Here is an 18,617-nt window from a genome sequence, read left to right on the forward strand (position 1 = left end):
ACTTACCTGTTACATTTTTTGTATATCCTATTCTACACAAATTCTAGTTTTTCCCAATGAAAATGATATTGATCTACAAATATTTAACTATTTGAAGTAAGGTAGAAAAGCACACTAGTTACTCAGTCCTTTATTGTTTGTTTCTTTAATAGAAAAACATGGCCTTTGTCCCTGAGAACTGCACTGATTGGAAAGATTGATTTTGGATAATATTGGTATAGTCTGAGAGTTCAATGTGAAAAAACGGTGCGTCACTACTGGTTATTGGAATGGGAACATAAAAAATTGACCTATTATAAATCAGTGGAAAAGCAGAATATTAATTAATTTAACTCTATTTATTCCAGTAGGCTAGGGAACATACTACTTAATTAGAAGTATCTCCAACATATTTAAAAAAAAATTAAGGTAGCTAGTTGAAACCTTGCAGCCTGTTGTGTATTAGAGCTATGTTAAAATGTCCATAAATAATTCCTACACTCCAACAAACCAGAGCCCTAGAAAATGCAGATACTGCAGATTTTACTGTTTTCTTGACTTGCATTCATATTACAATAAATGCAACTAGATTTCTAATATATACTTACATTGCATGCATTAACTGAATCAGTGAGGGTAAGAAGAAAATTTCCTGTAATTTAAGAGACTGGGGATGCCCATAAGCTTAAGCGTGGACAAAACATTCAGTATTTATGGTTTTTTATTTGTTTATTTTAAAGAGTAGTCTAAAATGTTTTCTGAATTGCTAAAGGTTACAGAGCTTTCAAGTACCATCCAGTTAGTTTAATTGTAGCCCTTTTCATTAACATATCTAGAAGGATGACTAGTTTCAATTAAAAATCCTGAATTGAGAGAAAAATTAAGCCAATCTGACATTTACATGAACAGGTTTAGAAAACATACTATAAAGTAAAATTATGAAGAAGTTGTCCTTCTATCCAGAATTGGAATTAAATCAGCTGTTAGGATGATATAAATTTTTATTCATGTCAATTTTCCTATATCTACATTGATTTCTTTACTACAGAAGAGTTTAAAGCTGTAACTTTCTACAACATTTTTTAAAGTGGAATATATATGTATATATCAACAATTCCTGGCAACACACATTATAGATACTTGTAAAAATGGAATTAGAACATCAATGACAAAGTTGGAATGTGGTCTCTGGAGACTTAAATTAATGGAATTCTGCTAGAGACATAAAAGTTGTTTTCCTGATGTTCACATCTGTTGCATCCAGGGAAGAAAAAAAAAAAAGAAAATGTTATGGGAAGAGCTGATGTTTGCATCCCTGACTCCTCCTGATTTGTGCTGAAGATAGCTGAAGAAGCAGTCTTGGCACTTTTGACTGCACATTGACATCAACAAGGTAGGAACACAACCTAAAATTAAATTAGAATTCAATGCAAATATTTAATTTGTTTGACAGAATTCACTTTCCAGTCTAATCTGTAGAAACACACTGTTGTAAAATTTGTCATAACACTATCTGAAGATATTACTAAAGGCAATTTAGCTGCAAAAAGGTAACTTTAGAAAAATCTCCTTAAAGAGAAGAAAATAAATCAGAAATATCATGCAATAATTATAAACACAGTCAAGGTGAGGAAGGATTCTGGTCATAGGATTCGGGTTATAGTCATAAGGGCATGAAAAAAGGATATAATCAAATTGTAAAGATAAAAGTGTTAAGAAAAGAAGAAAAAGAGCCAGCAAAGATACTAAAAATAAATAACTATATTAGCAGAAGAAGAATTAGTGCCCTGGAAATGAGTCAAGAACATAAAGTAAAATGGAATTGTTTTACTATTACATACCATGGCAAAGTCAGATCAGGTAACAGCATTGAAAGTAGTTATGTAATTGGATATTAGTAGTGTATTAGATAAGTATTGGGGGAGTAAACAGAGTTAGAAGCAGATTTTCAAGTAAGAAGAAATAAATGGTAAATAGTAGGATAATTAAAAATAGTGAGATGAGACTCCAGCAAATCTGAATATAGAGAGGTGAATATAAGTGGGATAGGTTGAATGGTGATCTTTAATGCATCAGCCATGAAGCCTGCTTGGAAGGAAAACATATGAAGGGGAGTGATTGGAAATTTTGAATCCCAGAAAGAACATGCGATGATTTATTTATTACAATGACTTGAAATATAGCTGCTATGTTTTTTATTCCTGTTTGAGATTGCTATCAATTAGAGGATTTGGAAGAAAGTTTGTCTTGATAAAAAACACATTTAAAAGATAACAAGTAAGTTTCTAAACTGGATACAAAAATAATTTTGGATGAAATCCAGTAAGAATGCTATATTTAAAAAGTCAATGATAACCTTCATTTGTGTGACAGATGAAAAATTATAAAAGATAAAAGCCAGATGAGTCAAGGAGTAACATAGATTCCTCACAAAATATAAAAAAGCTTTCATATTAAAAGCAACTAACCCTTCGATTTCTAGAGAACAACAATGAGGTTTTTGCATGTTGTTAACTTCAGGAAGAAAAGATAACTAGTAGTGTTTGCTCCAAGGGAAGATGGATATAGACACCTTCCTGGGGAAGGATGAAGGATGGCGAATGTTCCTGGTAAAAAGGTCATCCATCAGGCCTCTTTTATTTCCTTGTTTGTTAGTTTGTACTTTTATCAGCAATACTTGCACATAGGAAAAAAATGTCAAATATATCTATAGGTTTATTTAGAAAACCAGCATCTCCCTACAATTCTTTTCTAACTGCAATTGTCTTTGAATTGTTTCTATTTCCTTTTAGCTGATTATTTTGAAAACCAATCCAATGTCTCTAGATAACAGCCCCTTATTATTCTTATTTGTTTGTTTTCATTTTAGAGCATTATGTTTTGACTCCCAACAATGGCAAATACAGATCATCTCTTTTGTCTCTTTCCTGTTTTCTCTGCTCTCTTATTTTTCTTCTTGAAGTGTTTGCTTTCTGTTTGTCACAGGTGCATATCTCTAGTTCAACCCAAACATTTGATGATTTCCTATTCTGTATGTCACCTCTACAGACATCAAATATTCCATAAGATTTAATACGTATTTAAAAAATCTCTTTGAGTATCATCTTACCTATTACATACAATTTGAACAGACTACCCCCTTTACGTGAGTACAGTTCTCATTTTAAAATCCTTCTGTCACATCATCCTGTATTTTGTCTTTCATTCTTCCATTCATTATTTCATCTACTCATATTTACTACTGTGTTTTTAAATTGTTAAACACTGTTTCAAGTGCTAGATACATACCATATAATTGAGAGATGAGACATTATAGAACTATAGGTCAAAAATACTTTCAGAAATCATTTCCAGTGCTGTAAATGATTAGTACTATTTGATGCCTGACTTTTACATGTAGCTTATTTTCTTTCTTTGGAAACTTTTATTTTTTAATTTTTGTAAAGATTTATTTATTTATGCATACAAGAACTGGGGTACAGGCCAGAGGTGCAGAAAGGTGACAGGATTCACCAGAGACAGAGTGGGGAACAGAACAGGCAGATTGACTGAAAATCACTGCTGAGGGGAGCAGTGGGCGAGTCAGGAGAGGTCTGCTGTGCCATGTGGGTTGCTCCCTGGCCAGGGATCTAACGCGTGCTGCAGGGGCTTCCGGACAACTTCATAGTGCTGTGCTTAACTCCTTGCACCATCAGGGAGACCTTCTTCAGAACCTTTTAGAAGCTTGTCTTTGTCTCTGGTTTTCAGAAATGCCAGAATGACTTGCCTTGGTTTGGGTCTGTATTCCTTGAGCAGAATAATTGGTGGGTACCTTCAGTCTGGACCTTATTCCCTAGACTTCTGGAAAAATTTTTTATGAATATTAATAATGTATTCCCTTATGTTTTTTTTTTCTTTTTCTTCTCTCCAGAATCCGAGATATTTGGGCCTTTTCAAAAGATGCGCTAATGTTCTTTTCCCACCTACGATTCATTTCATACTATATGCTCTATTATCTAGGATATAATCTTCAGCATTATTTCAACCACTTAGTGTTGAGGGTTTATTTGTTTGTTTGTTGTTTTAGCACTTACACCAAAGCACTGAACAAATGAGTAGAAAGCACAGGATATGAGCTTAACTAAGGGGTGATAATTTAGTGGTGGATTTGCTATCAAGGACTTTTCCTTACCCTCCCCTACCCCTCCCTTACCTCCTCCTTCCTCATTTCCTCCCTCCCTCACTCCCTTCCTGTCTGCTACTAAGGCTCCTGAGATAAGTCTCTTCAATTATTTTGGGGGCATGCAAACCTAGCTCCTGTGTTTTGCCAGCCAAAGGAACCCAATGAAAGAAAGGTGCTGAGCTTATGTCAGCACCTTTATATGTAAGTTCACGTGCTCCTTAGTCTAAAATATGGTGCCCAGTTTACCTATAATGCGACTCTATTATTAATTATTTCAGTTTTTTCATTCACAAAATAAATTTCTAGTACTTTCACAAAAGGAGAGAGGAACAATCGCATTGTTGAACAAGCAGGGAAAGGGATATGGATACTAGAATGAGTGAACACAATTTTAGCTTGTCCTTGTTGTAGCCTTATTGTCCTTAACACCTTGTCCAGGATTTCCTGGGGACTTTGGAGAATCTGTGGGAAAAACTGTTGTGAATTTACCCTTCTATGGATTTATGATTTCTTCACTGTGGTAGTCATTTCCACTTATATGTTTTCCACCTTCCGCAATTATAATACTATTGTCATTTTTTCCCTTCTTTTCACTTTCGTGGGTAATGACTTAAAATTAAAATTATTGTTGGTTTTGGAGAATTACATTATATACCAAACAGATGTGTCTATTAGATCAACAATCCTTACCTTAATTTCTATTAACTTTTAGTTATTTTTTTTGAAATACATCAGAATATAGTATTAACATTATGATGTTTGGCACAGAATTAATACTCAATACACTATTGCTACTTAACTAATATATAAATGGTGAATGAATAAATGAATAAAGAAAACTTGATTGTCTTTCTAGTGATATTGATGAGCAAATTAGTAAATATGATAGTAAATAGAAGCATTTGGGAACATATGTGGAATATTTGCCACTTGCAATTGAAGGTTAAAATTTGAAAGAACAAGTATTTATGAGCAGTGAACAGATGGCTGTGGATATGAAGTTAAAAATAGGATTTTAAAATTCTCATTGTCAAAGACATTGAATCTTACAGTACTCGGAATAGTGTAGTTAGCAAAACATTCCTATCTGATCAAAATCAGTTAAACTGAATCAGATAAGGGAAATCTGAAATAAAACACTATTTTTTTTTTCAAGAAGGACATGTGTCATATAAATAATCATGTAGAGAGGATACATAAGAAGTACTTTTAGAGATACAAAGACATTGATATATAAAGCTTCAGTAACTATATGCCAAAACTATGCAATTGACTTCAGTTTGAACAAATGTAGGTAGATTATGTTCTCATGGTTATACCCAGAAATGCAGTGTACTAGGGTTCGTAATCTAAATACAGCTGTTGCTTTCAAGTAGCAGCTCTTGTCAAAGGAGTGCGATGTAAGGAAGTACGTAGGTGAAAAGCAATCCACAAATCTGGGCAGGGATGATAGTACTTACCAGATAACCCTTTTATATCCCATTTTTTACAATTTGGCAAGACTCTGCTAGGTTTTTGGCAGTGGATTATGGGCAGAAATGATGTGCAACCATTTTAAAGCAGAGCATCAAAGTGATGCACATGCTGTTTTAGCAGACACACAGTGAATCAAAGCATTCCAGGTGGTAGAGATCCTGTCGGCCTGAGTCTTTGAATAACCACATGGAGCAGACTCTCCATTTCTAAGACTATTTGAATATATATCATGAAAAGAAATAAAATTTCTGTGTTGTTCTTTTTAGCCAAATTATGTGTTATGGTCAATTTAGTAACGTAGCAGCATAACCACCCAATCAAGATAAATCCATTAGTACTAGAAAGCACAGCCTAGCAAAAGTTTAGCATAGAAAACATACACATGAACTGGGAAAATTTTATTCAAACTGCCACTAGAAATATTATTCAATTGAAACAGAAGACTTGATCTTTTTCTTATTTGCATGGCTAAAAAGACAAAGGTTTGAAGACCTGATCTGCCTTATTAATGAACATTTACTAAAAGGTGGTTAGAGCACTGAACTATATTATTGGCACAATGAGATCATGATTAAAAATATAAATAGGATTTATGTTGTATATCAGATATTTCGGCATTAGGAAAGATGTACAAAACTTCACAGAAATAATAGGCATCAAGCTATGCGTGAAAGAGTAAAAAGAGATAGACCTAAGTTAGGCAATTATTAAAAATGAGAAAATAGTAAAATATCTGATAACTATTTAAAGGAGAAACAACCATTTTAAAAAGTCATCATAACCATATAGAATGCTAGTCTATTGTTTCAGAGAAAGAACAAGAAACAAACAAGCAAATAAAGATCAGTGAGTTAAAACTCTAAGTGTACTAAACAATGAGATTAGATCTAAAAGTGAACCCCAGTACCAGATGGAGAAAGCATAAGGAAGGGAGACCCAGAACTGAGGCAATGTTAACAGAAAATACATCTCAGATTAATTTTGCTCCATCCAATCAGATGGTCTTAAGATTGAGAAACCTCAAACACCCTATTTTAATGAGGAAATATAAATGAAATAGTTAAGGTTATATAAAGAAATTGCCTATATGGGCCTCCCTGTTGGCACAAGGGGTTAAGACGCAACCTATGAAGCTATCCGCAGCCAGTGCTGAGAGTTTGATCCCCGGCCAGGGAGCTACCCATATAGCTCAGCAGACCTCTCCTGCCTCGCCTGCTGCTCCCATCAGCAGTGTATTTCAGTCAGTCTGCCTGTTCTGCTCCCCACTCTGTCTCTGGTGAACCCTCTCACCACCATACCCACCCCCCCACCCCACATCTCTGGCCTGTATCCCAGTTCTTGTATGCATAAATGAATAAATCTTTAAAAAAATAAGTTGCCTATAAATTTAATGTCATTATTGATAATCAGTAAATCTATATAAATTAATAAGTAGCATAACAAGTGTATATTTTTGTCTATAACTATGTCATTCTCTTACACATCAAGAATAGTTATTGGAAATCTTAGATAAATAATGGAGAATGAGAATAGAATCCAAAAACACAGATTCCAAGAGGCAAATCTAAGATGGCAACCGAGGCATTCCTTGCTTTACTCCCTAGAAGATAACTGAAGTTAACCAGTGGAGCACTGTACCCAGAGAGTCTCCTGACTTGGGACTCTTTGAGTCTTTGAAAGACTCTTTGAGTCTTTCAAAAGATGATCTCTATTATCCTTTCCAAGTTCCATAGCTACATTATTCTTAATAATGTACCAAAATAATTAACATGGATATGTAGTTTTAAAAATAATGGCTCATGTCTAGCAGAGAATTAGGAATATATGATAATGGTGACCATAGTAATTTAAATAATGGGCTTCAACTACAAAAATAAAAAGTACAGGAGTTGTAAGAATTGAAGCAAGCAATGCATGAGAATACTAAATTCAGCATACTTTTATAGAATATTGAGGTGTTACAATCACACTTGGTTCTAACTATAAGTATGAATTTAAAGACACATAAATTAGGCTAAGCTCAAGGTGTAGGGTTTCAATTCTTATATTTTCTCAAAAAGAAATTGTATTTCTAAATGGAAGTCTATTGGGACATGAATAAGTTGTTTGTTTCAGTTAAGGGTAAAATCAGCCATAGGAAGAGAATTAGATGTAAGATTTTGATTCCCTGCAGGATAGAACAGATGATATCATTAGTATTAAAAACCTATCAACTCCCAGCAAGCTATTGAGGTTGTGGTTGGAAATGCTAAGTGATACTGACACACAAATCTTTTCAGGGTCATTTGCAAGAAGAATATAGAGTCAGAACTAAATGGACACTTTTAGACCTACTGAACAGAGAACATGTTTGGAAAAAATAATAGTTGAATTTGCAGAGGTATAGTCCTAGTTCAAGGTTACTGTTAGTTAAAGAATTGGCACTAGCTCTATACCTTTCCCCACGCACAAAGAGTACCGGAGAGACATTAATATGTTAGCTGTTTACTCTTTTAAAAGTTTAGTCAATGCATTCCATAGAGATTATGGCTTAAAAGGTTAGAAAAATCTTGCTACTCTAATGCTTATTTCCCAGAGTGACCACTATAAGATTAGAGTGAAAAAGAACAACATTGAAAGAGAGAGTTTGGAATGTATCTGAGCATAATTCCACTTTAATTAGACAAGTTTATGTTTGAAACGGAAAATCCACAGGGAAAATGCAATTCACTCTACAACAGTTTATATTATTTTTAAGTTCATACATTTTAATTTTAGCTCCTTTACAAAACATGCCAATAGCAATTTAATTAATTTAATCCTAGATCTCTTAAAGGGAAGATTCTTAGATCAATATTTTGGATACTTTAACTTAATGTGCTAATATCCTACTTTCATAATTCTCAGTGTAGTTTTCCAGCTTCCAAACTGTGTTTAGTTCTCGTTATGCTTCATTCATGAAAAGAAAGTGAACTTAAATGAAGCACATTTCTGCAGTCACTAACTGCTGATGCCATCAATGGCATGTATTACCCAAAACTATAAAATAACATAACTTCCTTACTTTTGTTCATTTCTTTGGAGATAAGAATAGCAAGTGTTTTCCAAGCAATTTGATAAGCCTTTAAAGTTTGAAATTAAGGTTTTATCACTGTACATAATTTTCAAGACTTAAATACTATTTGACAATCACAAACTTTCAAATAAAAAGAAAAGGCTCTAAGTACCTCAGAAGTAAATTCATCAGTTTAGTTTCTCATTCGCTTTTTCTTTCAAAGTAGGTAGAACCACTATTATCATAACTCAAGCAGAAAAGAATGAAGTTGGAGAAGCTAAATTTATATGTATATGAATTATATATAAAATTGTGTGTGTGTGTGTGTATATATATATATATATATATTTCTGACTTCTGCTCCGAAGACACTGTATTTTTTTTTCCCCTCAACCATTAATAGGGAGATTCTGTTCAAGAAGAGATTCTGAATCAGTATGGCTGAACTGGGGACCTGAGATTTTGATTAATTCCTAGGTTATGGTGATGTTACTAGGCCCAGACCATAAATCAGACCACACTTTAACAACAGGGGTCGCTAACTAAAACCCTAAAGAAATAGCACTATACACCTATCCAAAAGACTAAAATTAAATAGTAGTAGCATCAAATGCATGTAAGGATGTAGAGAAACCAGGTCATATTCATACATTGCTGGTGGAAATGTAAATTGTACACTTACTCTGGGAAATATTTTGGCAGTTTCCTTTAAAACTGAAGATGGGCTCTACCTAGGATCCAGCAACTACTCTCTTGGGCATTTATGTGAGAGAAATGAAAACATGTAGTCACTCAGGCTTGCACATAAATGTTCATAGAACTTTCAATTGCAATAAACACAAACTGGAAATTGCTTACATGTCCTTCAGTGGGTGAATGATTAAACAATACCATGAAATGTAGTTCTGCTTAGCAATAAAAATGATCAAAGCATTTGTGCATGCAACAACTTGGATGAACCTCAAAGAAATGCTGGAGAAAAAATCCAACCTCAAATCCAATATACATATATTACAGTTTCAATATATGATAATGAACATTCAATCCAAAACATTCACATGCATGCAAACACACACACACACCATAAAACAGGTGTACAGGTTTGTGAAAATCTAACTTGTATTTTATTCCATTCATATTCTACTCTTGAAATAATGAATATATTTCAATGGTGATAGAGAGAGATTGAGGTGAGAAAAAATTAATGGTAGACAGGGAATAGGAATAGCGTGAAAGAGGGCTAGTGTGACTGTAAAGGGATAACAAAGGAGTCCTTGAATGATTTGAACTTTGTGGTTGTGGTTATATGAAAATATATGCCATAAAATTGCATATATATAGGTATAACTGGTTATATATAGGTATATATAGTTATATATAGTTATATATATAGATATATATAGTTATATATAGTTATATATAGATATATAGGTATAACTGGTTATATATAGATAAACTGAATTTTACCTGGTTTTAATACTGTGTGATTTCTACAGAAGATACCAAGATTAGGGAATAGGGTTGAATATGTGGTAAACAGACCTCCCTTTACATTCTTCTTTAACTTTCTGTGATTCAATTTTTTTTATTGTACTTTGATTTTATCAAGAAATTACACATTGCTTTTAGCTGCCTTTTTTATTTTTTTTAATTGTCATCCACTTGTTTACGATCTTATATAGCTTGAAGAATATGCTGTTGACATTTTTACCTTTCCAGAGCTAGAGCTCCTGCTGCCTGCTTCATATTTTATCCTTTTAATTATCAAGCAAAGTTCTGGGGGGAGAGGGGTGAGGAGGAGCTGGTGATCATAGGACAATGTGAGGTTACAGAAGTTAATATAATGTGTAAAGATTCCATAACTTCAGATATATCAGTTTTGCTATTTAGGAAAGTATTTATTATGTGAAAAGGCATGAAATCAGCTCCCAAAGCTGAAACCCACTCCCAAATTAGCCCTGCATTCTTTCTGCCCATACCTTAGCTATTAACTAGGTCTAGCCACTTTCTGTTTGCTAGCCTAGATGGTTAAATTGTGATCTTATTGTTAAAATAACAGGTCCCACTTGTTTTTTTCCAAGGATTTCTGTTTCTCCTGATAAAGAAAACCCAGCAATCTAGGTCCAGCTCTAGTCCAAGAGGCATCTTGGCATTAGAAGGACCTGCCCACCAGCCCGTATAGGTATAGCAGCAAGGACTTAGCATAGCGAGCTCTGCTTTCTTCTGTTCCCCTTTTCATTTTGCCCAATTATCTCCTACCAAACTCACATTTCTATATATCCTGCCCCCACACCCAGCCAAGGAAATTAATTTGTCCTCCCAAGTCCTGCTTCCCAAAGTGAGATGCAAACCCCTCTCCCCTCATGCCCCTTTCCAGGATGTAGACCTGAGTCTTTAGGTTTTTACCTCCCCTTGAACCAGCCTTCCTTTATCAACTAATGGTAGCATAATTTGGGGGAATTTATATATATATATATATATATATATATATATATATATATATATATATATGATCAATAGCTGAGTCTTTGAGTTTTTGACAATAGTTGGGTTTTAAATCTTTGTAAAACATCAATTCCTCTTTTCTTTCCTGACTCATACTTTCAGTACTAAGTATAAGTTGTGCTGACATGAAATTCTATGGGAAAATCTCCAGTGTACTTTTCATATTTTTTTTTCTAATGGTTTACACTATCTTCCTGAAAATTTTTTAAGAGACAGTACTATTTTTCCTCACTCAAAAAGTTTAAAGTTGGTTCATCCTCCTTACAGCAAATTCTTTCCAAATTGTTAGTTCTCTGTTTTTCCCCCTTCTTTCTGTTTTGAGCATATAGAATCACATCTGCTTAATTCAGGGATTGTTGAGATTTCATGGGGATTTGGGGAGTAGGAGGCATCTTGGCATGGAGATCATTATTGCTTTTTGATCCGCCTCCGGTAAGCAGTCTGACAATTCCTCCCACACCTTCTACTAAAAGTTTTCTCCTCAGGCTAATTGACTGTTAATGGAAGATAAGTAAGGCATTTAAACATCCGCATCTTCTCAGTATACATGATTTATGTCACCCTCTTAAAAAACAGGATTTGAGCAGCAGTCTCCTTGATATTTTTCTTTATCACATCAGACACTGGGTTTATAGAGTGGATTGGGAGATAGATTTTATTGTCTACTTGAGTTCTCTTAGGGCCAGTAGTAAACTGCTAAAGTTGAAGATATAGGGGTATAAGAATGTCCAGTATTTTGGTGATTAATATAGATATGTATATTTTAAATTTTATTTTATTTGAAAAGTATTACATTTTCATCTGAAAATAGTTTTAGCAACATCAGTTGTTTTTTATTTTTTTCTGTGAAAATTTATTATGGCTTAAGAACTTGACAGATTAGGAGTCAAGCTGTTAGGGGGAAGGCTGAGGGGTACCCTGGGGCATGCTCTAAATGGGTTCTGACATCTGTCACATAAAGATAAAGCAGATTCTGAGTGTGGAAGAACTTTAATACAATAGTGTGCATAGAGAGAGAAGATTGAATAATAGTTTCCTAATTAAACACCCGAAAATCCCCATCCACTGTGGGTAAATGCCCAGCCAAATAGGTTGGCCTTAAATAGGGTCACTGAAGACCCAAAAGCTTGCCACAAGTCTAAGTCACCTTCTGTTGGGGAACCATAGGAAGAGGAAGAAGGGGCCTGGCAAGTTTGGGAGGAAAGGAGCCAACTCAGAGTACAAATCCGGGTATCTCCTGCCATTGTCAGTCTTTCCATAGGTGTCTCATCCACGTGTCTCTTGCAAGTGTCTCAACATGTTTCCACTCCACATGTCTTCTTGCACATTCCCCAAGTCCCTGTTGCAAGTCCAAAGCTGAGAAGCAAACCTGCCTTCTTTATATCTCTCTCTGCTCCTTGTGCCTCCTCCTGTTTCTCCTCTGTTTTCTCTCATTCTTCTTTAGTTTCTCCAACATCTCTCAGCACCACTCTTCCTTAGGGCAGGAAGGGAACGTGTAACAACCCATTTTACAGAGATTATGTTGTAACATATAGACATAACATCGAGGCTGCCCGCCTGCAACCATGCAGGCCTCTCTTAGCAAACCTGTTCCTTCTGGGGCAGCTCTTCCTGCCCACTTGTGTCTATGTAAGTGTCTTTAACTGTTTTATCCCTTCCCTGATAAACCTGCCATTTAAATATATATATATGTATATAAAGTGTCTAATCGCTGAACCAGCTTTTGTTCTCTGAAACACAACTTTAAGGTTACAAATTACACCCTTTAGTTTTCCTGGCTAAATAAATAAAGATAAGGTCACTTAATTAAACTTCTTTAAGTATTGTTATAGAAACAGTTAGTCATTATTATAAAGTGGAGTTGAATCTTTGAGTAGCATGTGCTTTGACTGTATTGTTTTACACAGTTCTCTCTAATGGTGAATGTTGTAAGATGGGCCAAGAAGTCAATGAGTGATTTCCTGAGGGAAATTCATCCAGATATTTTATGTATATAGTGTTCTGGGCCAGTTGTGTGAAAACAAACATTTTTTGAGCTATAAGTAATTCAGTTAATTCCAGGTTGTATAGTATATTTTATATCATATTATGTTTCTTTATGTATTCATTACTTTAATAATAAAAGTCTTTGAGTAAAGTATATTTCCTACTCTCTCTTTTTTTTTTTTCCTGGTGGTGTTTTATAATATTGCCACAATCAGATATTTTGAGAGTCCCCCTAACGTAAAGTGAGTTTACATTCCTTTTCTTTCAGTGTGGGTTATACTTTTTGACTCTGCTAACAATAGAATGTAGTAGAAATTATAGAGTATGTCTTCCAAAGCTAAGTCATAATCAATACAAATTTCAGTATTTGGAAGTGGTTCATTGTGCTGCCATGACTGATGTAAAATCTCTTTGGAACTGGGCAGTGGGTAAGACTAGTAGGATTTTGAAAAGAAATGTAGTAAAAGTTCATAAAGCCTTGTAGAAACTCTGTGTCAAATGAAGTCAATTTAAGAGGTTGTGCATGACTGTTGAAAATAAAATTATCAATATCTTACTGAAATCTAGAGGAAAGGGGACCTTTGATATAAACTAAAAGGTTAAGCAACATGGATTCCTGCAAAAAGGTAGAAAGGAAAAAATGTACCCAATGAAAGGGAGATCTAACTACAGAGCTTTCTGGACTAAACATAGAAGATGCCACCTTATTTCTACTAAATGCTTATGGTAAAATGTGAGAAGAAAAAGATGAACTGGTTGGAGTATTGGTAAACACAACTGAGCAAGGATTGGACTGCTTTGAAATTTTTAAAACACTTAAGTAAGCAAACACTGCCTGGAAATCATGATTTATAGATGAAATCAAGGTGTGAAATCTTTGTTAAGACCTCAAAAGGCTCTTCAGGTAATAGCTCTTTAGGTAATAGATAAGGTAATAGCTCATAGTACCATTCTGCCAAAAAAAAAAAAAAAAAAAAAAAAGGTTCTCTAAAGTATTTGTGAATATGCCTCAGAGATCCTCTAAGTCAAATAATAGAGACATTAAAAAGCTTAGGAAATTGTGCTCGCTTCGGCAGCACATATACTAAAATTGGAACGATACAGAGAAGATTAGCATGGCCCCTGCGCAAGGATGACACGCAAATTCGTGAAGCGTTCCATATTTTTAATTTTTCTAGTGGCATTTTGGGGAGTCACCAACACAGACATAACATCACTGCAAACCAGGAGACCAAACAAGGCTGTGGGAAGGAGTGCTCACATTCAAAAGGAAATATCCAAAAGAATAGAATATGGGGGTCTAGAAAATCACCACCGTGAATGCCCTTTTTGTGGTCTTGCTTTCCCCAAGGTTGCTCTGGTCTGAAAGTCCTTCTTTAAGGAGATTACATAAAAAGAAATGGTGGCAAAAAAAAGTTCACCCTTGTAATGGCCTTGTATGTTCTTTGGCGATTCAATGTAATGTTTATCTAATAAATAGCATTTCAGGGTTAAAAAAAAAAAAAGCTTAGGAAATTGACCAATTACCAAATTTAAAGTAGAAAAACACAAATATCAAAGAGATTTGTCTGTGTGATTTTTGGCATGTTAAAATCAGGTTTAAAATAATTCTATTGGTAGAAACAGTGCCAACTTAGAATAAAAAATAGATAATAGTCTAAAATGATCAATTTTGCCAATATAATTTTGATCCTCATGGTTGTACATGCAGTGAATAAGCTACTTAGAATATTGTAATGTCATTCAGCAGCAACTATAGGAAATATACATTTTGAGGAACTGAGATCTCCTGAACAATCTAGATAGTGAGAAAGTAAAGTCTTTAGCTAAGAGGTATCTGACTGAATCAACTTGATTGTGTATGGTCTAGCCTAGGTAAGTCTCAAAATAACTAAAGCTCCAGCTAAATGAGAGACCCCAAACCAGAAACACCCAGTAAGTTACTCTTGCATTTCTGACTCTCAGAAATAATTATGATGCAATAATTATTGTTGTATGTAATTGAGTTTGTTATTTGCTTATTTTTACACAGCAAGAGATAACTAATGCAATCCCTGTGATATACAATTTGGTTATAGTTGTCATTTGTCAAATATTTTTTTAGAAAATAAAGGATGAAAACAAAGAAGGTGGAATACAGAATAGAAAAAGAATGTGGAGAGAATCATGGTATTTTAACTACTCTAAAATTTCTCAAATGAAAATTTTTGTCATAATATGTACTGACCATCATTTGACTTTAAATGTAAAAATGTTTCAGTTTACATGGACAAGACAAAGACAGTAGGCACTAATATAAATAATGGATTGGTAGCTACGTCTTTGTCTTGTTAATGTAAATTTAGTATATATCACTAAATATTAGTATATCTGTATATCATATAGGCACTCTATTATGTTCTGTGTTTAAATTGTCATTTAATCTTACCAAAAATTTTAGGAGTTAAATATTACCCCCAAGTTATAAATGAGGAAGCAGCCTCAAAGATATGAAATCGCATGTTCATAGTCAAAAGACCAGTAAATGGTAGAGACAGAATCTCTTCCCACATCTGGCTGATTCCAATTTTTCTAAACTTTCTGCTATACTATGAAATAAACGATTAAAAATGCTGAAATATAATAGTTCAGTCTAGTGACTATAGACTAGCAGGAGTGTTTTCTTTTTCATGCATTTATTAATTCAAGTTATTTACTAAGAAATTAAAATAATTTACTAGCAGAATATTTGAGGGCATTCTGGCATCAATTATTTTCAATTTTCTTTGCACATTAAAGTTGCCTGAGGAAACTGTTTAAAAGATGCAAGTGTGGGGGTTTAGCATAAATAGGTCCAGGAATGTGTATTCTGATAAACTCCATAGAAAACAGAGTGGAGAAAAACTGTTTTATAAATTAAACTAGACAATTATTTTTAAAAATTCATTAATTTTTAATTAAAAGGTAATATTTGAGGTAATATTTAGATACCTCTGTGAGGTATTGCCACCATAGTGTACTCCCCGCCAAATCACCCACAGTCCACCACCATAGTCCATGATGCTTTCACCCCTCATTGACATTATTCCTCCTTTTTCCCCTCCCCTCTCTGGATGCCTCAGATCTGTGGTCAACATTCAAGGGTTAGATTTTAAGCTTGTCTTTAACCCTTTGTTTGGTTTCTCTATATTACATATTTATATGTAATATGTTATAATGCTATCAACCTTTATCCTTCTGACTTATTTCATCTAATGTTATCCCTTCCAGCTCCATCCATGTTGCTGCAAATGGTGTGAGTTTATCTTTTTGTCACTGAATAATATTTCCTTGTGTATGTATACACCATATCTTCTTGATCCACTCATCTCTTTGGGGGTAATTTGGCTGTAGTAAATAACTCTGCAGTAAACATGGGAGTGCAAGTTTTCTTTGAAATTTGTTTTTTTTTTTAGTTTTGCCAGTAGATGTCTAGGAGTGGAATTACTGGGTCAAATGGCAGGTCCATTTTTAATGTTTTGAGACACCTCCATACTGCTTTCTATAGGCCAGTCTACCTTCTTGCCAATAGTGTATGAGAGGTCCTTTTTTCTCATCATCCTCACAAATACTTCTGTTTTAGTCTTTCAGATATAGGCCATTCTTACAGATGTGAAATGTTGTTCATGTGGTCTTGATTTGCATTTTCCTTATAAGTGATAATGAACATTTTTTTCATGTACTTGTTTTCAATTTGTGTGTCTCCTTTGGAGAAATATCTACTTAGTTCTTCCACCCATTTTTTGATTGGGTTATTTATTTTGTGTTTGTTGAGTTGTATGAATTCTTTGTAGATCTTTGATATTAGTCCCTTGTCAGATGTATGGTGTGCAAATATTTTCTTCCGCTCAGTAGGGTGTCTTTTCATTTTACTTATATCCAGAAGCATTTTAGTCTGATGTAGTCTCATTTATATTCTTGTTGCTGCTGGGTATGAAACCCTAAAGACATTACCAACCCTTACGTTGTGAAATATTTTGCCTGTGTTTTCTTCAGTGTATTTTATGAAGACAGGCAGTTTCAGATTTCCTCTCTTTAAGCTCGGGTTTGGCTTTCAAGTTTGCTCTGCCTTCTTTCTTTCTTGCAGAACCATTTATTGACTGAGTCTTGAATGTCCAGCACTTTAATAATAAATTCTTCATATAACTAAGAAGTAGAAGAATTACATTATTTATTGAATACAATGTCTATTGTTCATGATGATGATATTGGGAACAAAGGGTTTAACTGGTTGTGATGCAAATATAAAACATTTAAATCTGAGAATAATTCATATTAATGCAGGTTGCACAAGGCATTAAACTTTATCCAGTTATTTCCCTCTGTGTATATATGTTATAGCTTTGAAGACTATACAATTGAAAAATAAAATTTCATTCTAAACCACCAAAGTAATATTGAAAGAAACGAAATTCAGCATGGAACATTTGTGTGACTTGTTGACCACAGCGTGTCATCTATGTTGAAGAGGTAAGAGTTAAAAGAGCTAATATTATCAGCTGCCTTTTAAGCCTGTTTAATTAGGTCCAAAGATTAATCCAGGACTATATGTATTTTGCAAAACATACACCAAACTAGGAGGGATCACTTTACATTGATGTTGCAGTATTCAGGAAAAGAGGACTAATAACTTGCATTTCAAGAGTTTTGTTAGGAAATAATAAGAACCAATGAATCTGGCCAAAATAGGAAAGAAACTACAAAGGGTATGGGTAAAGTCCAGAAACAAAACAACATCAAAGTATGTAGCTTATAAGATGACACCACTCCTAGCAATCTTTGGAAAATTGTTTTGCAGTAAAATTAGCACTATTCACAATAGATTGTTTTAATTCCAAAAATTTCAGCATCTTAAATAAAAGCAATTTTTAAAATATCTTTAAATCGTAATGTGACAGTTCTTGGTCTAATGTCTTTCCAGAGCAGCTGCCCTCTACATGCTGCCTCAGAAATCCAAGTTTCTTTGTCATGAGACTTCTCCAAATTATAAGGCCTTGGAGTCCTGTCCTTTCAGCTGCATGGGTAGATAAAAAAAAAATCATAACCTTGCAGGTTGTATAGGAAAGTTTGGGACCATGCCCCCCATGGTATAAATCACTTCAACTACCATTCTACAGGTCAATCAGAAGATCAGAAAATGGGAAATCAATCATAAGATTCTAATCACATAATTACATTTATGGGAGCTGGAAAATGTATGCTTAGGAAGAACAGGAAGCAACATGTTATTAGTGAACATGACTATCTCTATTAGAGATACCAAATAGAAAGATTTTAAGGCAGATGCATAAGGGTAGAAGTCTGTAGTTCATGGACTGTACATAAATTGGCAGTATTAAAACATTTCTCCTTTGCCTTAAATTTTATCTGCAAAGATTTACGCTGATGAGATTCCCTGTAAACTAACTAACATGTTAAGGACTAACGTGGTGATTGAAAACCACTCATTTAAGTTGT

At 34.1% G+C, this 18,617-nt stretch overlaps 1 long non-coding RNA gene and 1 other non-coding gene across 3 annotated transcripts in view; both read left to right on the plus strand.

Moving 5' to 3' along the window:
- Positions 1–1,366, plus strand: part of LOC119238980 (uncharacterized) — a 511,870-nt gene extending 510,504 nt beyond the window's left edge. Inside the window, exon 21 of one of the 2 annotated variants that reach the window (XR_008549721.1) lies at positions 1,244–1,366. This is a non-coding gene — a long non-coding RNA (uncharacterized LOC119238980). Of the gene's footprint in view, positions 1–152; positions 184–1,243 lie in introns of those variants that run through there. The other variant, XR_008549720.1, reaches the window with a different exon arrangement.
- Positions 1,367–14,202: 12,836 nt separating this feature from the next.
- On the plus strand, positions 14,203–14,309 carry LOC119239704 (U6 spliceosomal RNA). Its single transcript, XR_005123970.1, has one exon. It is a non-coding gene; the product is annotated as a U6 spliceosomal RNA (small nuclear RNA).
- The last annotated feature ends 4,308 nt before the right edge of the window (positions 14,310–18,617 follow it).

This window comes from Talpa occidentalis, unplaced genomic scaffold (assembly GCF_014898055.3).
Source record: "Talpa occidentalis isolate TD23 unplaced genomic scaffold, MPIMG_talOcc4v2.1 talOcc4.11, whole genome shotgun sequence".
Classification (NCBI taxonomy): Eukaryota; Metazoa; Chordata; class Mammalia; order Eulipotyphla; family Talpidae; genus Talpa; species Talpa occidentalis.